Genomic DNA, 6,639 nt, shown 5'->3' on the forward strand with positions numbered 1-6,639 from the left:
TCCATTGATCCTCAACCCTTCTACAGAAGTCTGAAAGGACAAGGGACTCTGTGAGAGGCTTCAGGTCAGGGGCACATAGCAAAGTGACAACCAGCTGAAAACAACTGCAGAAAGAACAGTTCTCAGGGCTCTTAGTGCTGGATTTAAGTGACCCACACCAGGATGAAAAGGGACTGAGGCAGGCAAGTCCTGGTGGGGCAGGGCTGGCCCTAGCTCAGGTCTTCCTGGGGTGGTACAGAGGACTAACCACCTCTAGGGACATAGTACTACAGAATGCTCCACCAACTGAGCAGACCCAGGCTGCCTGCCGGTATCACTTGGCAACCTGGTCTAAGGCCTCCTTGCTGCCTCTGGTTGCCATGGCAATGCCTGCTCAGGGCAGTCCCTCTGGACCAGAGATGCTGGGCTTGATAAGTTTATCAGCAGCAGAATCAGGCAGCGGCAGGCTGAGCCAGCCTCTAAGTCTGTGTAACCTGAGAGGCCAAAGTGAGGGTAGGGCCTCAGGTCTGGGGACACATGATGTTTGCATGGAATATCACTAAGTGCCCATTTTCTTTCTCTGGTCTTATGTCCAGTACAAGGAGCCAAGGGACAGGAAAGAACAGACCTGCCCATCAGTAAGCAATAGTGGGAAAATGACTGTGTGTGGTGGTAGTGGGTATATTTTGGAGCAAATATGTGTCCAGTTCTGAGGCCAGCAGTGACATGCAAGTGCTAATGTGTCAGGAAAATTGGGCAGGTAGGGGTCAGAGCACTGAGGGAGTCAAGGGAGATGTCATTCTCAGAAGGGAGTGCATTCTGGTGAACTCAGTTCAGAGCGAAGAAGTGGATGGTCAGCTGATGCCGAGGCTCAGAGAAATGCCAGGAGATGCTCTGTGGGGTTGAAGATGAAGGCCCAGCTTGCTAGTCCTCCCAGAGCCCTGGGGGCAAAGAAGCTGCCTGGAGTGCTGTGCCAATGTGGATTAGAAGCCTGAGGCTGTGGAGGATATCCTGGGTCCCAGGATCGACCTCAGCAGAATCAGTTCCCAAATGTAAGGTGGCACTGCCCCCTGCTGGAGATGTTTGGACAATGCTGATTCCCTTCAGGACCTAAGGCCTCGTGCTCTGTAATGTACTATATCTACCCCATTATTAGAATGCTGGGGGTGCTGGCCAAGGCAGACAGGTTACCATGACAACAAGAGGGTTGTAGCTCGGCAGGGTTGTAGCATCTGGGGTGTTCACCAGGACCTGGGGGATGTGCAAGGCTAGGCTCATATCGCCAGTACTTGATTGGCAGCAGGGGCAAACCTTGGGTCTATTTCCCCATCTCTGATAAGGACTACACCCAGGGCACTGGTCACCAGTCCTGACTGCCTAAGAAGGCCTTCAGGTGCCAAGTGCTCTCCCACCGGTGAAAGAGGCTCTGACACTGGCATTGGAGTAGGACAGTTTGGATTCAGATACCAGCCTTGAGACCACCTTGGGGAAGACTGGGGCTGAGGGCCCAGGGCCCAGGAAAAGGCACCATGGCACCCTCAAAGGTGAACAGTAAGTCTTGGAGATCCGAGGACAGGTCAGAGCTGCTTGAGGAGGTCAAGTAGGGGAAAGCTTGGGACTGTGAGGAAACTCAATAGCTCCCCCTCCCTCTTCCCCCTCCCTTCCTCTGTCCATCCCTTCTTCCCTCCATTTTCTCTCCCTCCTCCTGCTCCCTTCTCTCCCTCCCTCTGTCCCTCCTTTTATCTCTCCTTTCCCCTCTTCCTTCTTTCATCCATTTCATCCTGCCCACCCTGTTCATCCAACCGCTCACCCACCATTTACCCATCTGTTCTCCTCTTCCACGCGTTCACCATCCATCGCCCCACCTCCCCATCTATTGACCATCTGTCTGGACATTTCCTAGGCTTAGGTCCCATCCTGAGGAGGCTTTATCTGTCCCTTCAAAGCAGGAAGGCATCATCGGCTGGAATCCCTAAGACCCTAGGTTGTTCTCCTTCTGGCCCTGTCACCATCAATTGGTGTGACTGATGCTGTGAGAACCACACCAGCTCCAACATCCTAGGTGCTGAAAGATGAGGAAGCTCTGTCCTCTAGAGCATCTGGCTGGAGCATCACCTGTCTTCCTGCTGTCAGCAGCTGTTAGTGTGTGGTCCAGCTTGTCTAGGGGGTAGTGGTACCCCATACCCTGGTGTGAGGGTCAGGAAGTCATGCCTGGGGCTCAAGTCCAGCTCATGGAAGCAGACAATGTTATTTCCCTGGTTTCAGACTCCCACCTGTGGCTGCTGTCAGCATTGCCACAGTCATTGTGTTCTGTAGGCTCAGGAGGGCAATACACAAAGATCCCCTGCCAAGGAGTAGGGTAACAACTTCATAAGGATGGTTAGTCAAGAGCTCAGGCTAAAAATTGTCCAGGGGAAAGGGTCACTACTCTGGGTCAGCTAGTAGGCCTCTGCTCCCAGGCCAGTGCTCTGGGTGAAAGCAGGCTCAGGCTTCGAGGACCTCACAGCTTTCTTGTTGCTGCGGGTGTGTGTGTGTGTGTGTGTGTGTGTGTGTGTGTGTGTGTGTGTGTGTGTGTTACATACTCTAGATTGCCAAGATGCACTTGAGGACTCAGAAAGAGGAGAGGCTTCCAGTAGTCCCACTAGATGCAGGCCTGAGGGGCAGCCGTTGGCTAACAGGTTTTGAAAGGGTGTAGATGGCCTGACAGTCACTACCTGTCGTGTGCACCCTCAAATTTACATCTACCCCAACCCTTGCCAGGGAACACTGACACCTTTCCCCTAATAACTCCAAGCTAGAAGTGACCAAGATGCCCGTTGATGACTGTCCCTCTGCCCCCGTACCATGCCATGCCACTCAACAATAAATGGTGTTAGGGGTACCATGGACACACATGGAAGCTTCTAAATGCTTCACATAATGAAAGGGTCAAGGAGACCACTGTTTTGAGTGTGCTTGGGGCTCTGCTGAGAGGAAGGCAGAGCTGGTGAAAGCCAGGGGCCTTTTGTAGAGCAGCAAAGTTATATGGGGCTATCCAGGGTCAGTGGGCACTTGTGAGCACCTCAGAACCTTCTGGCATCATGCGACAATCTACTGCACACAGGAGGTCGGGGGCTCCCAGAGTGGAGTTGGAGGAACGACGTGGTTACCTGTGCTACAGGAGTAGAGCCTCTCTGAAGTGGCTTGGTGGCAGGGGTTGGTGAACCATCGGGGTCAAGGGGGCTATGCCAGAATCATGCAGTAATTGGGTTGTAGCTAGAAGTTTGAAATCCACAAGGCTGTGCTCATATAAATAAATGATTGAATAAACAAACAAAGAGCAGGGAAGAGGAAGGGAAATTCCAAACAAACTCCTCCGCCCTCAGCAGATACGGAGTGGAAGCTTCCGTTTGTGCCTGAGTGTGGGACCTGCATGGTGATTTCCCCGGAGGAGCCTGGGTGTGCAAGGGAGAGAAAAGTGACACTATCACCCAGGGCCACACTGATAGTCCATCCACCATCACCTGCATGGATATTAGCCCTTCTACTTGACCAGTACTGGAGGAAACAAGTAGAAAGATTAATTACTAATCACTCTTCGACGTTTGCAGTCTCAGTCCAGGTGTTGTGCTGTTTCTGGGCTCGTCACGGGGAGGGGAGGGTGTGGCAGAGCGCGCTGTGTGGTAGAGCTGTGTCCCTCATGGCAACTGGGAAGCAGAGAAGGAGAGAGGGAGAGAGAGGGGTCCAGGGCAAGCCATGCCCTTCAATCCAGACCCCCTGTGAACTACGGCCAGCCACCAGCGCCCTGTTAATCTAGTTGGTTAATTCAATCACAGAGTTAGTGGCCTCAGTGTCCACTCAGCCCTTGGCAGCGTCACTGGCCCAGGAGGACCACACCTTTAACACGTGAGCCTTTGCGGGACATGCTTGCTATAGGAAAGCCAGAGCACTCCATTCAAGGCCCATGTAGGTCCGTCACTCTGGGCATGGCGGAATACTCCTGTAATTCCTTCACGCGGGAGGCCAAAGCAGGAGCATCACATCACAGCTTTGAGGCCTAGCTGAGCTATATACACCAAGACCCTTTCTAAAAAAACAAAACAAACAACAACAACAACAACAACAACAACAAAACCCAAAAACTCCCTCAGCAGAGGCCCTGGTAGAACCTGAACACAGTTCCAGCATACAGAGGCATAGCAGAAACTGACCTTGAGGAATACACCAGATTAACCCCACATGGGGTACTCCAGTCACCTCAGAGACGTCCCGAGAAAGCCAGGGAGATAGGGCAAGTTTATGTGAGACAATGGCACAATCAAACCATCAGTACTACCTCAATTATGGGATGTGATACAGACAAGCCAGAGGGGAGAGACTGAGGCAGGAGGAGGAGGGATGGGAGGATGAAGGCCCGAGAGAGGAGAAAGAAGGGAGGGGGCTGGGTGGAGGGGGGACACTACAAACATGAAGAAACTCTGTTGACAGTAAGACTTCAGCAGACCTAAAGCCATTCTCAGGTTTAAACACCCCATGTATCATGGGGTCTGGTCATGATAGAACACCTACTGCAGGCCCTGTTGGGGCCACCAGGAACTCGAGTACATGCGAGGCCAGGCGATTTTTGTTTAATGTTTTTATTAGCATATATTTATTCTATATAATAGTAGGTTACAGCCAATGTGGTGGCCCAGCACGCGGGAGGCAGAGGCAGGCATATCTCTGTGGGTCTGAAGCCAGTCTGTCTGCATAGTGAGATCTAGAGAAATTGCTGCCTGTGTTTCCTTAGGAACAGTCTGTCAGCAGAAGGCCTGTGAGACTCCCTAGCTATAGTGAATAAGGACATGGCTTTTCTAAAAACACCCGTGGCTTTGCCCTATCCAAGAAGAAGAAGAGAGGAAGAGACTAGAGCTTGCATCCTGTGGTGTGGTGAGAGAGAGAGCATTCCTGGGATAGCGCATACCTTCTCTCTGTCCCCCAACTTCTAAACAACCTGCTCACTGGGACACCAGCTGCTTTGTAAAGTTACTGCTGGCCCACAGGTGACCACAGGGCCGTCTCATCACCTGGTAACTCAGTGCTCTCTGTGTGTGTGATTAGTACACAGAACCTACTACACACCAAAGCGCCATGGCGAGGGGCTAGGAGAGTTCACAGTGTGAGACACAGTCGACTTCAGCACAGCACAGGCTGGGGGTAGAGAGCAAGTTGGCTCTCTGGGGCTCAAGGGTCCTGGTGACAGGTGGAACTTCTCAGAGGCTTGAGGGTCATAGAGGACTGCGATTTGCCAGGGCCCTGGGCGGGGGACAAGTCAGTGGGAAAGGTCCAGGAATCTGACAGTAAATACAAATCAGGTAAGCTTTGGATTCCACTCACATGACAGTCTAAACAGCAGAGAAAGATGTCGCACAATAAACAATGGGAAAATGCACTGTGGGTCAGGGGCTACTTCATTCGGCAGCAGTGGCCACCATGTTGGGAAGGAAGATCAGAGACCCTGTCTAAGCACAGATGAGTGCCAGGTGACTTCTATGGCATTAGGACTGGGGAGGGCATGTCTGATAGCCAATCAAAGAACAGCCACCAGCTGCCTGAGAAGGGCTGAGTGGGGACAGGAGTATAGACAGACAGACAGGAGTATAGACAGACAGACAGGAGTATAGACAGACAGACGGGTGTAGACAGACAGGGGTATAGACAGGAGTACAGACAGGAGTGTAGACAGGAGTAGCCATTAGTACTGCCTGAGTATTCCAGGTTTCAGGTCTGACTCTGCCACCACCCTGGCTCTGGTAGCCACTTCCTGTTGGCTGGATCAAGTATCAGCCTTTATCACCTCCCTCCCAGAAAGCTCTAGAAACTCCAATACCCAGTCTCTGCTCTTTCCCTGGCACAGACTGGCTCTTCTGTCAGCAGAAGTTTAAGTCTGTCAAGCTGGGTGCAATTCTTGGAGTCGACAGCAGGCTGTGCTGTCTCCTCGAGCTGGACTGAAGACTACTTTAAAGGGGAGTGTTGCATCGAAATAATTTTGAGTGGAAGAGGGTCTTCACAAACTCTTTATATCCTGCAACCAGATTTTCCCCCTTGATGTCACTAGGGGCAGAGTGCTCCCTAGACTCACCAAACCCTATTTTATTCTGTTTCTGTCCTTTGTGAATTAGGTATTTGTGGTACACCTGTGAACCAGGGAGGGTACTTGAGGCACCCATGTACCATCTGGCAGCACCCATACTCACCACCAGAGGACAGCATCACCTCACTAAGAGCTGGTCAATCACATACACCCTCTTTCAGGTCTCCTAGCAACCATTTCCTAGACCCTCCTGCTCTAAGACCCTGAGTTCACCTATGCTGCCCCAGATTCAGGAGGCCAAGGTCCTGCCTGAGAATGGCCTTAGAGGATGGCAGAACCCCTGCTTGCTCCTTGATGGTGTGTTGGGCCAAAGGGTGGGAGAGGCGGGGCGCTGAGCAGGATGGCTTGAGCAGACCTTCTGTTCCTGTGTCCTAGAGCACCAGTCCTCCAGCATGGTTAGAAGTGTCCCTTGCTGTCCCAGGCCCCCGGGGCCCCAGTGGGAACAATCAGATGACTAGGTTGAGTGTAGACCCAGAGAAGGGAGCTTGTGGTTCTGTGGGCTTGACTTGCTGTCTGTGCTGGGCCAGGGCAGAACTGTGCGGCAGTTA

This window comes from Micromys minutus (assembly GCF_963924665.1).
Source record: "Micromys minutus genome assembly, chromosome: 13".
Lineage (NCBI taxonomy): Eukaryota > Metazoa > Chordata > Mammalia > Rodentia > Muridae > Micromys > Micromys minutus.